The sequence below is a fragment of the Trachemys scripta genome, chromosome 1 (genome assembly GCF_013100865.1).
Source record: "Trachemys scripta elegans isolate TJP31775 chromosome 1, CAS_Tse_1.0, whole genome shotgun sequence".
Classification (NCBI taxonomy): Eukaryota; Metazoa; Chordata; order Testudines; family Emydidae; genus Trachemys; species Trachemys scripta.
The window spans coordinates 51,557,017-51,579,251 of NC_048298.1; the positions used below are offsets into that span (position 1 = coordinate 51,557,017).

At 42.5% G+C, this 22,235-nt stretch overlaps 1 protein-coding gene across 1 annotated transcript in view; it reads left to right on the forward strand.

Moving 5' to 3' along the window:
• The window catches only part of NRCAM (neuronal cell adhesion molecule), a gene marked incomplete in the record, with an annotated part of 187,587 nt that overhangs the window by 37,789 nt on the left and 127,563 nt on the right, over positions 1-22,235 (forward strand).

The window sequence follows — 22,235 nt, forward strand, 5'->3', positions numbered from 1 at the left end:
CAGTGGAGGAGCTCCACAACCTCCGTAGGCAATTTGTTCCATTGTCCTGCTGTTCTTACAGTTAGGAAGTTTTTCCTGAGTTTTAATCTAAATCTGCAATGCTGTAGTTTGAACCCATTGCCTCTTGTCCTGCCTTCCCTCTGTGGAACGAGAGAACAACTTTTCTCCATCTTTTTTATGGCAGCCTTTCAAGTATTTGAAGATCATTATCATGTCTCCCCTTAAATTCCTCTTTTCCCAAACTAAATATACCCAGTTCCTTCAGCCTTTTCTTGCATTCCATCTCTTTGATCATCTTTGTCACTCACCTCTGGATCCTTTCCAGTTTCTCTACATCCTTTCTATACATTGGTGGCCAAAACTGGAGACAGTACTCCAGCTATGGTCTAACCAGTGCTGTGTAGAGCGATACCTCCTGTGATTTGCATGCTATGCCTCTGTTAATGAAACCTAAAATTGCATTTGCTTTTTTTGCAACAGCATCACATTGTTGACTCATGTTGAAGCTGTGATCCACCACAACTCCCAGGCACTTCTCAGCAGTGCTGCTGCCAAGCCAGTTAACCCCCATTCTGTATTTGTGCATTTGGTTTTTCTTCCTGAAGTGTAGCACCTAACATTTGTCTGTGTTGAATTTCACTTTGTTGTCTATAGCAGTGATGCACAAACTTTTCCAGTTGTGCCTCCCTACCAGTAACTGACTCCCCCCCCCCACACACACACACATTACTACACGGCCAAGGCTTCCTCAGCAGCAGAGCTTGGGCTGAAGGCGGGGCTGGGGGCGGAACTGAGGATGGGTCAGGAGCTGGGGCTCGATGCAGAGCTGGTCTGGGGGCAGAGAGGGAATGAGGGCAGAGCTGGGTGGGGATGGAGCAGGGGGCAGAGTGGAACTGGGGCTTGGGGCGTAGCGGGGTTGTGGTGGAGCTGGGCTGGAGGCAGAACAGAACTGGGGGCTGAACAGGGTTGCGGGAGCAGCAAGGCTGGGGGAGGAGCTGCTCTGGACTGGAGCAGGGCTGTAAGCATGGCACTCCCTCCACACCCCCTGTGGGGGCTGTCCTGGGCCCCACCGCAAGGGGGTGGCATGAGACACCTGGCGTTGTTGCTTGTGTCCCCTAGGTGTACCACTGGTCTATAGCCCAGTTCTACAGTTAATCAAGAGCCCTCTGAATTTTTGCATGATTTGTTCTTAGTAAATTCTGCTGGCTGCTAATGATTACCCCTTCGTCCCCCAGGTATTCGCAAATGGAATGTTTCATACATTGCTCTAGTAGCTTCCTAAGTATCAAGGTCAGGCTGACTGGTTTGTAGTTCCCGGCTCTTCCTTTTTCCCCTTTTTGAAGATGGGCACTAGGTTAACCCTTCTCCAGTCTTCTGGGACCTCTCCTGTCATCCATGGGTTTTCAAAACTTGTTGCTAGTGGCTGCGAGATTTCTTCAGCTAATTCCTTCGGTAACCTGGGGTGAATAGCATCAGGCCCCACTGATTTGAATTCATTCAACTTGGTCAGAAGATGTCCAGTATGAATTCCTTTCCTCCATATCTTTTCTGGATCTGTCCACCACACAGCTGGTCCAATCTATATCCCACCTGGTGAGATGAGTGGGTGGCAGTTGACTGCAGTTGCATCAGGGTTTCGTTCTATATCTTTTGTGATAAAATCAGAATGACTAGGGAGGTATGAAATTAGAACAGATAGCATGAACATCAGTTACGTGAATTTTCTTTTCCTGTTATCTTTTTATTTTCATCTGTCATTTTGATTTGTAACAGGCCAATATAAGGAAGATTACACACAAGCCTGTCTTCATTCGTTGAAACTTAGTTAATTTGAAATGAGAATGACAACTGTGCCATACCCAATGGGAGAATTCTCTCAGGAGAGATACCTGGCCCCTCTCTGAATACTGTGGTTGCCATTAAACAGTCAGCAGTCACCAGACTGTTGTTTTTGAGATCCCAGTTATTCAGATATACCAATAATAGGAAATAACTGTGGTGTGGTGACTACTGCCTTCCAGTGATGACCTTTGTACTTCGGTAGTTTCCTTCTCTTGTACACAGAGCATTGGTGTATAGGCCCTGGAATCCAGGAGTGGTTTAAAACCTAGTGACCCCAGCTGTATTTTATGGATCCCAATCCGGCATGTCTGATTCTGAGAGACCCAAGTCTTGTCAACAAACTCGCCAGGCAGGCCAGCTAGCTTCAGCTTACACTACAAAGTTGATTAAAAGGCTTTATAAACGACTCTCACTAGTGAGTAAAGGAGAGAAACACTACGGGTATGGGCTAGAGAGGCTGGTGTTAAAAGAACAGGAAAATTATTTTTTTAATTATACTGTGTGTGCCTTCAGTTGGACTCAGTGTTAGAATATAAAACACAGCAGATGGTTTCAGACTAAAATGCTGTTAATTGGTTACCTAAGGCTGCAAATCCTGGCTGTTCCACAGTGACTAAAACTAACTTCCTGTGATTCTGTCCAAAATTCTCTGCTTATGCGAAAGCTACCTAAGCACTTAGTAAAATAGAACAAGCGATGGTAAACTACTGAAGCACCCAAGGGGTGCTGCGTTCTGTACGGGAATTCAAAGCAAAAAAATTTAAATGATGTATCTTGGCATATAAGTATTCTAGTTTTTACTGAACAGTGACTTTTGTTCAGGAATTCACAAGCTCTTATGGATTTTCTAAAATTAAGCAGATGTGTGTACTGTAACTGTTCGATAATGTCATCAGGCATCGGGAACCCTATTTTGCAGTAGCTAAGTGTCTTTTCATATTTGACATGGTCCAGTAATGTTGCAGAGCTTTGCTGCTTCACTAGATAGTTGATTACTATCAGCAGTTTCTAAAGCCTTTTAATACTGCTGAAAGAATAGATAATAAGTCTACAATGCACAGTGCTAGAATGACAAAACAAAGAATGGATATTTAAATGTTGATGCCATTTAGTTTCCAAAATAATTACAATTCATATGGTTTTATTGGCTTTTACAAGTTTGGAATATAATTCTTTATTTTTCAACTTGTATAAAGTGTCATTCAGCATGAACACATTTCAGCATGAAATCTATCGAATGTTTTAACCACAAAAAGTGAAAACACACGTTGCTTTGAATATTGTCATCCATTCATTTATCAACAGACTTGTTGGTTTATGAAATATTATCAGAAGGATCTAAACTAAACAGTTCAAATATTTTGAAAGAGAACATACATTTCTGGTGTTTAAGTTTGCACTTGAAATGTTTTTAAAGTTTTGCAAATAAAAATAAATTATTAACATACTATAGTGGCAAAATGAATCAATAAACTACATATTGTGTTTGGCAAAAATAATGTAAAAAGTTACATATAAACAAGCACTGGAGATTAGCCATGCAAAATAATAATATTTTTCTATGTATTTTCTTTGAAAGAATACATGTTTTAAAAGTAGGAAACAATATGAATTTTGTTTATTTATTTTTCATTGAATTCTGTACTAAGTAAAGCTGAGTGTGAACATAAATTTGAGATTTTCATAATGAAACGTTGAGAAAAGAATAACTTAAAAGTATAGCTCACAATAGCTTTTGCAGACAAATTTCTTTTGTGTGTGTGTGTGTGTGTAAATATATATATAATCTCTCTTTGTTGGTATCATAAATTGTTAATGCACTGTAGTATTTACATCTTAAACAGAAACAACAGCTGATTGACTTTAAAGTATTTTTTCTACAAAGAAAATAATAATTTACTGTAGCTTTGTTGTGATCAATCAGTGCTCCAGAGAAAAAAATTATTTTCTGTTTCAAATAAGGTATATCAAGAGGTGTAATGGAGTTATCGGTCACAACTATCTCTGATAAACATTTGTTCTCATGTCCAAACTTGTACATATTTTGTCAGAATCAGTGCAATTGATTACCAGCAGGAAAAGGCTGCTGACAGTGACAGTACAGGTTATGGCTGAGATGCTTGGACTAGTTCTTTCTCATTTCATCACTTTCTAAACAGAATCTTTTACTAATTCATAAGCAGTTCTATTCATTTCTTCTCCTCATCCAGAACCTCCTCTTCATCACTGCTGCAAATGTGATTTGCTATTTTCCCTTTTAGCAACTGTTTTAAATTTTGGATCACTCCATGGTTTTCAGGCTATTTGTACCTTAATGTGTAAGCTGAACAGTTCTAGAGTTCCAGACATGGTGAATGCTCTGGGATACAACTAAATGAGGAAGTCAGGAGTGCTAGAACATTTATTTTTAAAGGAGCAATAGCAGGACCCGGCAGACAAGTCACCAGACCTACAGGACTCTGCTTACAAATCTTTCAGATATGGAGTATCGTGGCACATTGCATGCCAGGGGCCTGGATGGCAGATGACTTATTTACCAAACTGATTTAGATGTGAAAAGAGGTCATTCCTTTATATTGGTATAAGGGAATGGTCAAAGTTTTAGGATTTTTTTTTATATTAGAAGAATCAATTTTCACATCTTTGGTTAAAACATTATTTTTCCTCATGACTTAATCTATGGTGTATAGTTTTTCTGCACAGCATCCTAATAAATGTGTCTAAAGGTCAATAAAATAAATTATAGCATATTTACAGAATTATGTGGGGGAAACTTATGCATAATGCTTGCCTGAATCCAAATGAGCTGTAGAAGATACCATGCCTTTATGAGCATTGCATGCCTCAAATATTTTAGAAATACTAACTGAAAACATCTAGGAATTATGCTCTTGAATGATGCAACAGTTTGAAAAAATCAAATCATTTATTCAAGCTGCTTAGAGTGAATAAGTGCAACAAATAAATGAATTATTAGGCATCTTTCCGAATGAAATATTTTTGAACTAAAGTTAATTCTTGCATTATTTTGTTTTACTAAAATATTTTATTTCTTTTTGACATTCACTTTATACAGGTTGTCTTAGGTTACTCTTATAACTTATTATAGAAATAGATATTTAGTATTTTATAAGATTGGATAAGGATGCACTTTTTTATTAGATATGCATTACTGTGTATAAACTTTGTTGCACATATCTTTTTTATTAACACTAAAATGTAAAAGGAGAATAAAATAATTTGGTAATAGGGTTGTCTTTTCATGTTTTTATAAAAAGGGTATCTGTTGTTTTTCTAAATTTTATTGTTAGTGACTTATCCTACCCATTTTTGTTCTTGAACATAAAAAAAAAGAATGTGTAAGCAAACTCTCTATAGGAAATCCATTGAAGGGTTGAGATTCCTTCTTGCATGATTTATTGTGAATGGAGAATATATCCTATCTTCCTCAGGTGCTGTTTTTATGCATCGTCTCGCTCTTGATGGAAATACAAGTTGTGCTGCAACTCTTGTGAGGAAATATGGAGAAAATGTGTTTTGAATTATAAAGATCGTTTTAAAAAAGAGAAGCTAATAATGGAGTTCTTAAGAGTATAATGAAATTTAAGAATACATATCCTCTGTATACAGGAAGTTATAAGAAAAGAGTGAATGTGGAGTTTACATTTTGCTGTGCTGTTTCAGAATGGTTGCAGCATAGTTAAAAATGAAGACTATGGACTTGAGCCTACTCCCACTTTTTCAGTATACATTAGGAAAAATTCCACTGAAGTGAATGGAGTTATACCCATATAAAACTGGTGTAAATAAAGATAGAATTGGACCTAACATTTGAAGCTATAGTTCTAACTATTGTGTACAGAAGAGGGCATTCCTAGAAACTGACTTGTCATTTTGCCTATGACAAGCAGAAGGGAAGGACAAGTCACATATATTTATGCATATAATTGTTTACATTCCTAAGGCTCTGATCCTGCAAATATTCACGTACATACTTAGTTTTAAACATGAGAGGACCCTTTTGAAATCACTGGCAATAGTCATGCTGAAAGTTAAGCATGTGTGTAAATGTTTTGCAAGATGAGGTCTAAGTAACTGCAAGATAATACTATATTGCAAGCCTGTCTTTCTCCCCTTCCCCCCATTCATACATACTTGTTTATTACCTTTCCTTGTTGTTCCATGTTGAATTTACATTATGCACTTTTAGGGGCAGTAGCCTTGTCTTTGTGAGGCACCTAGATCATCCTTTGGCAATTGAGAAACTATTAATAATTATGTGTGGAATTCTCACTATGCATTCCTTCAAATGCTCCTCTCCAGCTGAGTGGTGGGGAAGCATGGTCAGAGTGGCAGCAGGGTGGTCAATTCTTGGGGGGCCAGGGAATGAAAAGTGCTTGATCCCAAATATGCTAGAGCTTAGCCCTTCTTTGGTCTCAAGTGCACAGGGATATTAGCCTTGAGGTGTGGGAGGGGTTTCTCTGGCTCCTATTGACCAGTCAGGGGAGCTGGGGGAGCCAAAAGGCTCTCATTGGGGCCCCCTTCTTAATTTAAAGCCCTCTTGGGTATTCATGGGACATTTTGCCACTATTGCTGCCTTGTTTCATTCCCCCGTAGTTGAGGTATGCTGAGCTGTGTTTCCAGGATGCTGTAGGTCTCACTCATTGCCTGCTTTTTGAATAAGATAAGAATTTTTTCTTATGAACCAAATTGGCAGATGTCCAGAGGAAAGCTTTTCTTGTACCATTTATGAAGGCAAATTTAGGTCAAAAGAGTAAGAATGGGAATTTTAATGGTGGAGGAGTATAAGAATGTTTAGTTCATTACAACTTACAGCCAGTGTCCAGTGCAGATAAAGGCTGAAAGGGCCAACTCTGAGAGGTAAATGAGACCTGGAATGTGGCTGGGGAGTCTTTTTACCTGTAAAGAGAAGGGGAGACATGAAGTTGTTCATGGACTGAGATAACCATTGTTACCGTTTTCCCCATCGCAAAGGTAGAGCAAGAGGATTCAGAGGTGGTTTGAGTCCTTGGATTAAGCTGAAGAGGTTCAGCTCTGAAATACTGGTTTTATGGAGTGAGGCCATTTAACCTTGCACTGGAACCAGTTAAACGCTCACTATGGGAGTGAAGGGGATGGACGGCACGGCTCAGATTTGCAGCCCACAGCTTAAAATCCATCCCTCATCTGCGTCTTATTCCCCTGTGTATCCTGAGAAATAGAAATGTGAAAGGAGGTTAAATTCAGCTTGAACTCTGTATGCTATGAAGTTGCTGAATACAGAATAGGAATCCAGCAGAAGTTACATAAAAGTGATGAGACATAGTTCTGTGAAAGCAGGTGTCATAGCCATCAGGTGGTTGAGCTGAATAGACTGCTAGAATGAAAGATGATATAATGCACAGTATGCGTTAAAATTTTGTGTGTCACAGTTATATCACAGTGAGAAAAGTGGAGAAATTGTGCCCCAATTGAAAGGAATGAAAAAGAATGACCATATTGTGTAATTATTTGATTAGCATGAATACAAGTGCATAGCACAATGAAGTGAGGAAAAGATTCAGTAGCAGTGTGATGGAATTCTGTGGGAGATGCAGCAAGTGTGGACTTTTGGTAAGCAACTTTATTTTCCCTACAATAAAAACAAAGCTGGGGGAGGAAATCTATTCTGATGGCATCTCCTAGTAAGGCTCTTTAACTCTTAAACCTTTTGAATACTGAATAAATTTTGAAGATTGCTGTATCATTGTTTGCTGTTGATGCCCTAGCCATTCCTGTGTGTGAATCAAAAGCAGTGAAGGGGAACAAAAATACTAAGAAGTTTATTTGGTTAATTTTATTGTATTTAAAGAACTTTTTTCTGCCTAAATATATACAGCCAAATGTTCCCCTCTACAGCACAGACCCCTTGTTTCCCATCCTTGCAGAAGACCCTTCAGAGGTACTCCAGAGGATTGGGCTCTCGTAGGAGGGAGGAGCGGAATTAGAGTTAGGATCATGGGAATGACTTTTCATTGTGCCATTGCCCCCACCTGGTGCCATGAGAATTCTCAGACTGAGTTGAGCTACATATTGACTATGGCAGTACTAATTTATAGTAGTTTCTTCACTGAAGAGTGAAATGCATATACCTCCAAAGGGTTAGAGAGAACTGTAAGGATCATAAACACATTGCCAACGTGGCTCCTGCAGGAATCTTGCTGTGGGGGAGGCTGCAGGCAGAGGGCACATGACATTTGCTCAGATGGCCCTGACCTCCAGCAGTTTCCCTGAGGCCATTTGGTTGGAGAGGAGGTGCAGGGGGCAAACATTGGTAGATGCCATTCTCATCTACTGAAAAGTGATGATTATGGAGTGGATGACGTTTAGGATGTATGAGGCAGATGTCTCATCTTTCACAAACAGGAGGAAATTCAGTTCAATTATTGTGTGGTCTCTTTTTTTGTGTCTGCAGTTATTTGCAGACACAATGCAGGTAACTTGGTAGTTCAAATATCTGACTGCACCTTCAGATCAGGTGCTTTGATTACCAATTGACAGTAATTACAGACAAGAGAAAAGCCGTCCAGCTTTTGAAATTCTGGCCCTTAATATCATTAAAACAGTGAAAGGAAATTGAATAGCTCTGTATGGATAGTTAGAGTTAGTTAGGGTTTAATTATATTTGTCATCATAATCCACACTTCACTAGGTGCTGGTTTTTGTACAAATCCCATGACCCAGATACACTGAATGGTTCCTTTTAAAACAGTATTTTAATCATCCTTTTTTAATCCTTGTGTTGTCTCTCTCTTTTTCCCTATGGCATTCAATATCTTGGTTAGTCCAGTGCCAGTGGGTGTTCAGTGGCTTGGGTAAACTCTTGCTGATTAAACATTTGGGAAAACATATGTTTGAAGTTCAGAGAGTCTCAGTGATACCTCTTATTAGCTTTGTAGTCAGAAATTCTGCTTCATGATATTGAACATCAGATTTGTTGCAGTTCCCCCCAACGAACATTGTAGATATTAACTTATTGCATTTTTAATATTTCAAGACCTATTAGAAGAGAACCATAAGATTAGCAGAGACCAAGGTGTTTCTTGTATGCCCTACTACTGATATGAGGATTCTAAATGTGTTATTTCCTGCCCAAAAATAAGTCTGTTCCTTATGGACTTGGCAAAAATGGTTTTCCAGTGTTATAGTATCTGTTTATTAATCTTAAAAATGGAAATTATTCCCATGGATTTAGAAACTTAAATGGTTTTAAAATCCTTTTCTAATGCACATTTAATTCAGTTGGTGAATGAGAATTTAGCACTTTACATGATCTGGTAGGAGTATGTATTGAGCTGAACTTGATTCTGAAGCATTACTCTGAAATAATTAGTAGTTTATGTCAGAAAATGTATAACACGCCATTGGCAAAACACCAGAACCCCAACCCAAAGAGAAAGGGCTAAGAAATCTTTGTAGTGGTACAGCTTAGACCAAGTTCATGCCAAAGAGAGACTGGGTTGTGGGGGCACTATGCTTAATTTCACCATGTGATATCACCATGCTTTCTCAAACTGTGGAGCCAGACCCCATGGTTGCAGACTAGCCTATGTATGGGTGGGTCTTAAACGCTTGTCTTAATATTGTATTTACAAACTTGACAATAAGAAAATGCAAATCTCTGCATGAGATGTCCTTTTAGATTTCTTGTGCTCTTGTTCCAGCTCCCTTATCCAGGATTTCCCCTGTAATGACTGTGTTTGCAGGAAGCTGCTGTAGCACTGGCATTGAGAATATCTCTTCCTCCGCTCTCAACATTCTCACTGCTGGTGTCCAGCCAGCCTGGAGCGGCTGGGAAAGAGAGAGTTAGTTGGAGGAAGAGACAGCAGATGGCAGGGAGGGAAGGTGTCATGAAATGCTAAACTGTATTATACTGTTCAGCTGCTAGGTAGCACAGTCGGTAAAGTACCTTACCAGAGCTGGTAATGGCTAGAGGGAGCAGTGTATTAAAGATTTCTAATGGGAACACATCTGGTGCATCTCTGGGATGGAAGCTGTGTAACCAGTCCATATCTGGCACATGTCATGGTGTCAGAAGTGAAGGTAGCCAAACTGATGCCAGAGGAGAACAGAAACAGAAAGAAAGCCGCACCAAACGTTGCAAGCAGAAAAAAAACCCAACAAAGTTTATGCCATTTTTCAGTGCCCCAGAGAAAATCAGCTTCGGCAGACCTTCAGAATAGACAGATTGGAAGCAACATTTTGCAAGATTTTGTATTGCGACTAAATTCCACCAGTAAACTGAAAACATTCAGGTATGCTCTTTAATGTTCTTTAATGTATGCTATGGGGATGGAATTCAGGCAGACAGCATCTTTAAATCCTTTCCTTCACTGAAGATAGTCAGAAAGATGACTATGACAGAGTTCTGGCTATGTTTGAGTTATACTTTACATCTTAAAAAAAGTGGAGAATTCAACAACCAGGGGAATCTATGGCATCTTTTATTAGAGCTTTATATGCATTGGCTGACAACTGTGGTTTTGGGCCTATAAAAGGTGAAAACATTAGAAATAAATTAGTTATTGTCCTTGCAGATGATAGTCTTTCATAGCAGCTACAATTAAAAACAGATTTAACCCTGTATACAGCTATTCAAATAGCAAGACAGTCCAAACTTGTGAAGCAGCAAAACAAACTTTCCAAACCAGAAACTAATTTAGAAGAAGTAAACAGACACAGCACGAGTGCTAAAAGTAATTATCATAAAAACCTTGAGGCAAAGAGGTAGAACTCCCTGGCTAATTACAAAGCCTGCCAGATCAACTGCACAAGATGTGGGAAAATTCATAGCCCAAGAGATGTACATCCAGCCAAAGGCACAAGATATAATAAACGCACAAAATGTGGACATTTTGCAATTGTTTGCTGACCCATATTACAGACAATCCAGAACAGTAGAGGGGAGGATAACAAGCTCTTATGGGCTCAGCCAGAACTAACCAGGCACGCCTCTAAGGCTTGCTCTGCCTGGAGGGAGGAAGCTCAAAATGGGAATCCTGCCACAGGATGGGGCGGTGACTAGGGTAAGACTGATGTGCCTCAGAGACTGATGGCTTCAGGGTTAGAACAAATAAGAAAATGTTCACAGATCCTGCCACACCCGAGACTGTATGGACCAGGTATAAAGCTGGGGTTACCAAAAGAAGGGGCTGGAGGCAGACCCTAACCTTGATCAAGGACACTAGAGCTTGCAGATAAGCCAAACCCCAAAGGGGTAGCCAAAAGAGTGCCTAAAAGATTGAGCACCTTTGTCTTTTTCTTTTACTCTGATTCTCCCTCTCCCAGGGGATGGAGAGGGAAAGGCATCTTCTGTTTGGAGAATCCCTTGTATGCCACAAGTCTGGAGAAGAAACCAGCCCAAATTGTGGTCTGGTGGGGACATGAGGGGGTCTCACCCAACACAGCCTGCCTTATTATACTTTTACACTTGACTTCCCAGAGCTTATGTTCCGTTCTCTTTTCTTCACTAGGATTTGACTTCCAATTTTTAAAAGATGCCTTTTTGTCTCTAATCACCTCTTTTACAGTGCTGTTTAGCCATGATGACATTTTTTGGTCCTCTTACTGTTCTTTTTTATTTCTATTATTTGGGGTAAACATTTAGTTTTGAGTCTATTATGGTATTTTTAAATAGTCTCCATGCAGTTTGCAGGCAATTAACCCTTTTTATAGCCATTTAACTAGCTTCCTCATTTTTGTGTACTTCCCCTTTTTGAAGTTAAATGCTACTGTGGTGGCCTGCTTTAGCATTTACCTCCCCTACAAGTATGTTAAATTTAATTACATTATAATCACTATTATAGAGCTGTTCAAGAACTATTGTTTCTGGAATATATCACATTTGATGACACAGCCTTCCTGGAGAGTGAAACTAAATATGCACGGAAAGACTGTTTACTTAAAATGGACTTATCAGCAGAAGAGAAAGTCCTATTATTTTCAACCCCTCCGAGAGCTGAAATCACTTGACTAGCCCTGAATATATTCTGAACTGCATGGGCCAGTTGACCACAGAAACAACTTACAAAGACAAATAACCTTAAGAAGCAATGCTGAACCATATGGAATAAAAATACTGCTATCAGACAGACATTAGAAGAAACTAGCTGCTGATTTATGCAGATTCAGAGGGACTGAACAGAACAGGGCAATTATCTAGCAATCCATCCCTGGTTGTCCAATCCCAGTTTCTGGCAGTTGGAAGTTTAGGGACACCCAGAGCACGGATTGCATCTGTGACCATTTTGACTAATAGCCATTGATAGACCTATCCTCTATGAACTTATCTAATTCTTTTTTGAACCCAGTTATACTTTTGGCCATCACAACTTCCCCTGGGAATGAGTTCCACAGTTTGTCTGTGCATTCTGTGAAAAAATACTTCGTTTCTTTTAAACCTGCTGCCTATTAATTTAATTGGGTGACCCCTAGTTCTTGTGTTTGGGAAGGAACATAAGAACGGCCATACTGGGTCAGACCAAAGGTCCATCTAGCGCAGTATCCTGTCTTCCGACAGTGGCCAGTGCCAGATGCCCCAGAAGGAATGAATAGAACAGGTAATCATTAAGTGATCCATTCCCTGTCGCTCATTCCCAGCTTCTGGCAAACACAGGCTAGGAATACCATCCCTCCCCATCCCTCCCATTGCTGGACCTATCCTCCATGAATTTATCTAGTTCTGTGGATGAGGGGTTTGGGGTGTGGGAGGGACTCAGGCAGAAGGTTGGGGTACAGGGGGTGAAGGCTCTGGGGTGGGGCTGGGGATGAGGGGTTTGGGGTGTGGGAGGGGCTCAGGCAGATGGCAGAGGGTTGGGGTACAGGAGGTGAGGGCTCTGGGGTAGGGCTGGGGATGAGGAGTTTGGGGTGCAGACAGGCTGCCTCGGGGCAAGGGCCAGAGAGGAGGATTTCCCCCCAGCCCTCTCCGCACAGGCAGCAGCGAGCTCCAGGGGAGGCTCCCCCCTGCACCACACTCACCTCGCATCACTGTCACTGCATGTGCTCCTAGAGCCCCTCTCAGGTACAGGAAGCCCCCTTGTCTCTCCTGCGATAGGTGCCGGAGGGGGGCGGGGGGCTGCCATCACATGTGCGCCTCCTCCCCTGTTGCTGCCCCTCACTGTAGCCTCACTGGGGGTGGGGGTTGGGGCTGCCCCTTGTCCAGCGTGGGGCAGGAGCGGTGACTGCGGGCGGGGGGCCCCTCTGTGCTGGTGGAGGGTCTCATTGGAAAATGAAAGGGTCTGAGGGGGAAGGGCAGGCTCAGGGTCAGTTTGCCCTGGCAGTAGTGGATGGGGGGCACTAGGACCCTGCGGCGGCAGTTGATGTAGGGAGGCAGCATGGATCTGCAGGGGAGAGACAGGGACCCTCCGGACCCCGGAAGGCGAGCAGGGGCAAGTGGGGCTGGGGGACATTCGGGGGAGGAGTGTGGGGGCGGCAGGCGGGGCCGGGGGAGAGACCCGGCCCCGAACATTGATGGAGCTGGACTCCGGGCCCTGAATATTGCTGGAGCCCGGGCACCATGAGCCGATATAACTCACTGCCTATGTCCTTTTCACATTATTTTCTTTGGATTCAGTATTTACTATGCATTTTGTGAGAATCTATAGTATATGCTTGGCATACGTTTTATATGATGTGGAAGCAAGTATTTTATAGTAGAAAAGCCCTTTCCCATCTATTTGATGGAAAAATATACTCATCTTCATTTCAATAACCAAAAAACAAACAGCAATAAATTCTGTATGTACGCATAGCCTTGTAGAATAAAATTGAAACATACCCTTCTTGTTCAAGAGCTTGTTTTACAAGGACAAAATAGGAGTTCTCATCAAAACTATAATGTATGCAGAAAATATCCTGAGGAAAATAGCAGTCAAGCAAATTAGCATTAAACAAATATGTTTAGTGGAATTGTGGATCAGTATATCTGTGAATTGGAAGTTCATGTTTGCATCTTTTAAATTATTACATCAAAGTGTAATGTTTACCCAGGGCTGGATTTAGGGGCAGGAAACCTATGTGACCACCTAGGGTGCCAGGTTTGGGGGCTGCCAGCTCGTGGTTCTGTTTTTGTTGTTAGCAACAAAAGGAAAAATAAAATGTTTGAAGTAACATGTTTCAGGTATTCCATATGTGGATTCATTTTTCACTAGCCTCCTAGAATGTTCTGGACCTTTGTAGAATCTCATCGAACCTTCCAGACTTTCTGAAAACTATAATCAGCCTCATGTGATGACAGAAACAGCAGTGAGAAAAATTGCATACCACCAATTGATCCTAAACTCTGCCGATATTGATCGTACAATTTTGAATAGGCCTGGGCAAAACTGAGTATATGATGTTTCCAGAAAATGAACAGATGTGACACTTCTCAAAGTCATACTGTGAAAGAGTGCTTACGAATGGTGAGAAACTGAATCAGCATTGACTAGTTTACTCTAAATCTAAACTGACAAAATGTTCTATTTTTGTTGCAAAATTTTTGACAAAAATGCCAAATCATTACTTGCACTTTCCAGGTACAATTACTGGCATAACTTAGCTGATGCTGTGACGCAACACGAAAAGTGACCCAGCCATTTGGCTGACAAGACACTGAGGTCGCTTGCTATTCTGTCACTTGAAAATGCCATTGGCCAGTCTTTGGATCTTTCTGACACTGTGTTTTAGTTTGAGACTGAACTAAAGGACTAGGGTTAACATTCTAAGGCTGTCACCTACTGTAACACTAGTCCACCCACTGTTGGTGCACAGTTCAATTTCTTGATGTTAATACATTTCAGTTATTCTTAAAATTAAAAAGTTTCTATAAGCTTAGAGGAAATGAATTTTCTTATTTCCTTATATATGGCATGAATAGATACAGATGTACAGATCCTAGCATGCAAATTTATCCTCCTATATGATAGGGATAAATCATGAATACAAATTGTGCATCAAAATTGTGAAAATGGTGATTAATACAATAAAAAATAAGGTATTCAAAAGTTTAACAAATAAAGGGGGGATGCCAAAGACGTTCCTCATTGGGGCACATTTGGTCTAGGGCCAGCCCTGTGTTTACCTAGATAATATTTATATACTTCTGGATAAGTATGGATAATTTATTTTTGTCTAAGTAAAGTACAGCATTTGCTTCTTCCCCTCTTCCTCCCCCCCCCCCCCACACACCCCGTGGGAAAAGTAAGTTAGAGAACAGAGTGGATTTACCCAGGGCCGATGCAACCACTAGGTGAACTAGGCGGTCGCCTAGGGCGCCAAGTGGTTGGGGGCGTCCGAGATTTTTCCTCCCTCCCTTCCCTTCCCCTCACACAGAGTGCAGCATGGCTGATTGGGCGGCTGGATCTGATTTAGCCACTCCCGTTGGCCTCCAGCAGGCAGAGTCCCTCCCCCGCTCCCCCCTCCTCTTGCCTCAACGTTGTGTCGCCAGCACGCTGAGGGGGAGGGGCTGTGGGCTCCGCAGCCTGTTTGTTTTGGCTCCACGTGGAGCCAGCACCTGGAGTGGCATGGTGGTACGGGGAGTCCCAGGGGGACTGTCCCAGGGGGCTCCTGCAGGCTGCAGCAGTTGCACGTGGTTGGCGGCCCCCGTGCCCCCCCGGTTCCCTCCTCGCTATGCTAGGGCTCTGCGGCTCCCAGGCATGTGAGCTACCGGGACGCAGGGCCTTGAGCCTACTCTGGCAGGGGCAGCGCATGGTAATGGTGGCTCACACTCCCAGGAGCCGCAGAGCCCGAGCATGGGAAGGGGGAGCCGGGAGGCACATGGGGGCTGCCGTCCGCATGCATCCACTGCAGGAGCCCCCGGGGGGGCACCAGGTAGGTTGCAGCTCGGGCAGGCGCACCCCCAGCTTACCCCTCACCGCGCTCGGGTTCTGCGGCTCCCGGACGTGTGAACCGCCGCTGCCCCTCCCAGAGCAGGCTCAGGGCCCTGCGCCCCAGTGGCGGCTCACATGCCCGGGAGCCGCAGAACCCGAGCAGGGCAAGGGGGCAGCCGGGGGGGCACATGGGGGACCTGCATCCGCTGCAGCCTGTAAGAGCCCCCGGGGGAGGGGGGATGCCCGGCCACAGCCTGGGCAGGAGGGACGGGGGGCGTGGCTGCTCCCCGTTAGCTGCGCCACCGCTTTTGCAGGGCTGCTGCCCCCCTGCGCCGCCCCGGCTCCTCCATGGCTGGGGCTCGCCGCCCCCGCAAGCCGATGCTCTGGCTCTCCGGTGCCTCCAGAAGGCGGCTCCTCCCTGCCGAACTGCTGCAGCGGCCCAAGCCCAGCAAAGCCAGTGAGTGGAATCAGGGCGGGGACCGCCAGGGTGTGGTGGGGAGGGCTCATGGGGGGGCTGTGCACCCTCCAGGGGGCGGAGAGGGGTGAATCTGGTCTGGGGAGCAGCCCCTGGGCACGGCTGGCTCCTGGAGTCTGTAAAGGCTCGTTGGGATTTGTCCCTCAATGAACCGATGTGCGGGGGATGGGGGGGAGCGCAAGGTGGAAGTTTCACCTAGGGCGCAAAATAATTGCACCGGCCCTGGATTTACCTCTTGATAAATAAATGAATCCTTTTTTACCCTAAAGCTTTGAATTAATGACTTGTGGAAAAAGGCTCACTCAGACAGATCATAGTAATTGGCATTGTCCTAGTGATGAGATGCTTGATGATGTTGCACCTAAAACTGTATCATTCTAATGGTTTTAAATGACCTTCTCTGATTTTTGAAAACCGAAAATACCATAAAAACTAAGTTTACAATAAGCTTTAATTGAAAGGGAAGCACATTGGGAAAGGGTGTTAGCATTTTCTCATTTAGAGGGATTAGTTTGTGATAATGATATTTTAAAAATTCAATTAGATGTGCAAGATTCACATGTCAGAGAATTAAGCTTTGGTTTTATTGTTGATATGTTAAAATATAGGCCTGTTAATCCTTTCAAATTGCTCAAGTCAGAGAAAATATCCACATTTACCTGGGTTTGAAACACGTATAAAAATAAACTCATTCATATTTTGGAATTTTTTATATCTTTTATAATGTAGATTCAAATAAATGACTGGGAGGAGGGAATTAAGGGGTGAAACCAATTTTGTTATTTTGATGCAAGTTTGTATGTTGACCTTTCCTTAGACTGTAAGTTCTTTGGGGCAGGCACTGTCACTTACCATATGTTTGCACAGTGCATAATACAATATTGCTGTGACCTGTTTGTAAACCTGTAGGTACTAATGTGATATGCATGCTTAATATTAACAACATTCTTTTATCATCTAATCCTGTTGCTTCTTCCTGTACAATATCTCCATTATCCATCTTTTTCTTTCTAGTCCTAGAGCTAAAATCTAAGTCAAAGTATTAGTCATCTATCATCTAAACTATTGCAACTTGTTCATTGTGGATCTCCCAGATTCTGTCCTTGTTCCTCTCTGGTCTGTCAAGAACATTGCTGCAAATACCATTTTTCTGTTCAGCTCTGATCACATTGCTTCTTTCTTTGAATCTCTCTATTAACTCCCTCTCATTTTCCACATCAAGTTTTAGCTTATACTCTCCACTGTTAAGGCTCTAAACATCTCTACAACGCCTCTTTCTTCTGTTCTGCCCTCACCCCTGTAACTCATAAAAGATACCATTCCCTTTATATTTTCTCCCCCTCTCATCTCCATCTTTTCATCCAAGCTGTCCCCTACACCTAGAGTAGTCTATCCATCCTGCTGCGCAACTACGCACTCTTTCCTCTATCAGGGCCAATCTGCCACCTAATGAAGGGCTGCTAATTATTATTTTTTTATTTTATTTTATTTTAAACACCACACAAAGCATATAGACCACTCTGTGCTCTATCCACCCCAGGGAGCAAGGAGAAAATCTGGCAGTTCAGCAAGGAGGAGGTTGCTCTGTGTTTGAATTATTGTCTGTTTGGTTCCTTTGTAAGCTCCTCACGGCAGGCAGGCTCTTCTACGTTCTCTAGTGCCAAGCAGATAGTCAGTACTCAACACAATAATATGAATGGGCAATGAAGTGCCTTTGTTATTAGCAGTTCATTGTTCTGAGACAAATATGTTTATATTGTTTTCAGCTTTCTGTCTGCATTTGCACTATTTGTGCTCTCTCTTTGCCCTGTTGCACATGCTGAATGTTTTTCTCTGTCTAGATTTGCAGAAATCTGGAAGACTTTACTTTGCACTTTATGATTTAAAAAACTGAAAGAATTAACAGTAATTCCCCCACCTCCAGTGTCCTTTTCTATGCAGTACATGAGACCACCAAAAGCAGACAATTCCCATTGAGGCATACAGCAAGTAAACCATTCTTTCTTACACCCACCCTTTTACCTTCTCATCACTCATTGCTCCACTGCCAATTATGTACAGAAGGTGTTCATGTTTATCACCATAGTGTAAGCTTTCCTTCAAGCAAAGGTACAACAGTTAGTTATAAAGTTCCAGAGACCTATTGTGGTGTCACAGGTTACTGGACATCCTTGAAAACATGCATCTACATGCTTCTCAGGAGCGCAGCCTGACTTGGGGTCTAGTTAGTGAACCCATCATGGCTGGGATATCTGTTCACAAGTATTTCTCCTCATATCTTTCCTAACTGTGCAGTGGCAGTATGACTAGTCTCATTTGTTAAAGCAGAGATGGGCTTGATTTACAAGCTTGCTCACTCTGCATTGTAACCAATATTAGAATGAAATGTTGGGAATCCCTGTTCAAAGGCACTTGTCTCTCCCCATTCATATTGCAGGAACCTAGGCATTTAATTCAGGCTTTGGTGATCACAGTGTTCCTATGATTTTCTAAGCACCTGAAAGTTAGTTACCATGATGTTCAGCATCATCTTTGTGAATCTGGGCTTAAGGTAAGTAGGTACTTTTGAAAATGTTACCCCAGTCCAAAAAATTACTGAAACAGTGGTATCATGGGGCTGCCTGTTTATTATATCTCAATGACTTTTAGAACAAGCATGCTTAGTTTACAAGTAAAAATATTATTTTCCTAACTACCAGTCTTGCAAACTCCCACTCCATCTTGAGAGTCAAGCTGTGTTCTTTCCTCCTTCCCCAGCTGTAAGAAATGCTAAATTGTGTCTCACTTACACATGTGCAAGTTGTGTTCTCAGTGTCACCAATGCATTGTCATTGCCTTCTATAGATTTGTATTGGTGGAATCAACTGAAACTTTGTAAGCAATTCTTTGACACACAAGAAGGAGCATATTTTCTTGAGTTGTACAGACTCTGCAGAACTAACCAAAGTAAAAAGCAGTATTATTTTTATTACAAAAGTCAGCACAGAGGACCGAATATACAGATAGGTGAGAGAGCGTAAAGCTGGTGAGTAAAAAGGTGCCATTTTTACATAGTCACTTTTCAGAGTAGACCTGCAGAGACTCTTGGGAGGTCAGGAAAAACAAACAAACTAAAAGTTTTTGGCTCTTGACACCATTTGTCCCTGATCTGCCAGTGTGGAGCAGCCGTAAGTAGAGGAACTGACATCCTTTTTTTATTTTTAAACCAAAGGCCCAATTGTTTCCCCTGGTCTCCAACTCCACGCAGAAACACCCGGAGGAGAGAGGATCTTTTGAAAATTCTGCAAAAGCCACCTTGTGGAGTTTCCTCAGTCTTGCCTTGAAACCATACCAACAGTTACACATGTTCAACCTAATCCTGTAATTAACTCCAGCCAGGTGGAATCCCGGCACCTATGTAGACAGAGCTCCATTGAGTTTAGTCTGTATTGTTCCAGAGTACTCAGCCTATTGCAGGAGTGAGTCCATGGAGAAGAGAGTGAATTACAGAAAAAGCTATGTTATCCGGCATTTTACAAACAGAAAAGAGATAAACCGGCATTTCGGGAGAGGGTGCGGGGCGCGGGCTCTGGGAGGGAGTTTGGGTGTGGGAGGGGGCTTGGGGCAGGGAATTGGGGTGCGGGAGGGGTTTCAGGGTGCCAGATTCAGGCAGTGCTCACCTTGGACAGCTCCCCTCAAGTGACAACATGTACGGAGAGGCGCAGCCAGGTGGCTCTGCGCACTGCCTCTGCCTGCAGGCGCCGCTCCTGCAGCTCCCACTGGTTGTGGTCAATTCTCCTAGGTGGAGGAATGGTCACAGGGGCTCCGTGTGCTGCCCCTGTCCCAAGCGTTGGCTCCGCAGCTCCCATTGGCCAGGGACCATGTCCCGCACCCGTTCCTGTGCCCCAACCCTCAGCCCTGAGCCCGTTCCCACACCCAAACTCCCTCCCTCTTAATTAACCGAAATTTTTGACTTACCGGCACCTCCTATTCCCTCAACATGCCTGATAACAAAGCTTTTACTGTATGTTTTTGCAATCAGAGTCGTCAGTTACAACAGAATGATACAGAACACAAACAGAATGGGCATATAGATAATTAAACTGGTTTATTTTTATTATTATTTTACCCTGATATTATGGTAGCCCCTAGAAGCAATCAGATCGGGGTCCATTGTGCTGGGGGCTGTACAAATCTATAGTAAATGACAGTTCCTGCCTCCAAGAACTTGCACTCTAAAGGAAAATAATGTTTTCATCATTGCTGTGAAGGAAGTGGTAAGTGAAATGTTTATGTATATTTTTGTGACTTGTTCATTACGAATAGGACTATTTTCTTGAGACTTCAACACAGAGATGTACAGCTTGCAATGGTTTTTAAATTGTATGATATTTTGTGAACTTTTTTTATTCTGTTAATGCTAATTGTATGGTTTTAACTGCAATGAGAAAGACAATGTAACTATTGTTCATACCAAAAATGCATAATTTGGAGGAAGCACAATAGCTCTAGAAACACGTCAATATTGTATGACTCATAGTAAGTTATGCAGTTTATATCTTATACATTTATTATAATGTACGTGTTTTACAGTAACACTTAAGAGGCCCCAACTAAGACTGGGTCTCGACTGTGCTAGGTATTGTATAAAAACAAGTTGGTGACAGTTCCTGCCTGGAGTGCATATATCTAAACTGAAAAGACCGACAAAAGGTGGGATGGCCCAGAGGCCCAGGGAGGTGAAGTGGGTTGCCCAAAGTCATTCACTGAGTTACTGGCAGGTCTCCTGAATCCCAATCCAGTGGTATCCATGCTGTCTTCCATAAAAATATATATGTTGTCTAAATGCCATGAATATTACTATTAATATTCTGTCAATAATAGCTTAAATAGTCATCAGATTGAGTTAGCTGGTTCTATTTGCTTGTAAGATTTTGGATTACAGTAATTGTTTCTAAGTGGAATTTTTTATTTTAGCTTTATCATTTCAATACTAGGTAATATTAAATGCTGCATTTCTTTAAGATATAGACTTGTTTTTAAAAAAGCTCATATGTCATAAAAAGTATATTTCCTATTAAAAATTCTGATGGTTTCATAATCATTGTGTAAAACACAGAAAGAAACCCTGCAAAGATCTGGACTTGACTGATAAGGGAGTTGCTATAATCACAAAAGAGAATATTTTGATTAAACTTTTTTCCCCCCAGAAAATACTATGTGTGATATATAATGAATATTTATAATGTATAAGCTTTTTATGTACAAATCATTGAATGCTTCTATTTATTAACTCCCTTTTCCCTCATGTGGAAATGTTTTTCTTCATTGTTTCCCTGGGAACCTATATACTGCTGCTCAAAACAGATGAATTTCCTTGAAAAAGCTTCTTTGTCCTCTATACTAAAATATTCATCTATTTGTCTACATGAAGAATCCAGATATTAGACTGAGGAGAGAAGGGAAAAGTTTCATACTCTACCAGTTTACTTGTAATTTTGCTTGGATTTATAGTGTCTGAGCCTGATCTCCAGTATTCATAAGTATATGTAATAGATTGCACATTTTCCTAAAACCCATTAATTTTTTTTTATTATTCCTTTCTTGCAGTGTCATAGTCTTTCCACATGTCTAACTTTACTTTTGACTCTAATGTAAATACTCTAGAACGGGGGGGGGGGGGCAAACGTTTTGGCCTGAGGGCCACATCGGGGTTCTGAAACTGTATGGAGGGCTGGGTAGGGAAGGCTGTGCCTCCCCAAACAGCCTGGCCCCTGCCCCCTGGCCCCCATCCTGCTCCCTTTCCCCTGACTGCCCCGACCCCTATCCATACCCCCGCCCCCTGACAGGCCCCCCGGGACTCCCACGCCTATCCAACCGCCCTCTGCTCCCTGTCCCTTGCCTGCCCCCCGGAACTCCCTGCCCCTTATCCAAGCCCCCTCCCGGCCCCTTACCATGCCGCTCAGAGCACCAGGACTGGCAGCCACGCTGCCCGGCCAGAGCCAGCCTCGCCGCCGCGCAGTCTAGAGCTTCAGGGCAGGCCGGCGGCTCTTGCAGCCCCGCCGCCCAGAGTGCTGGTGGCACAGTGAGCT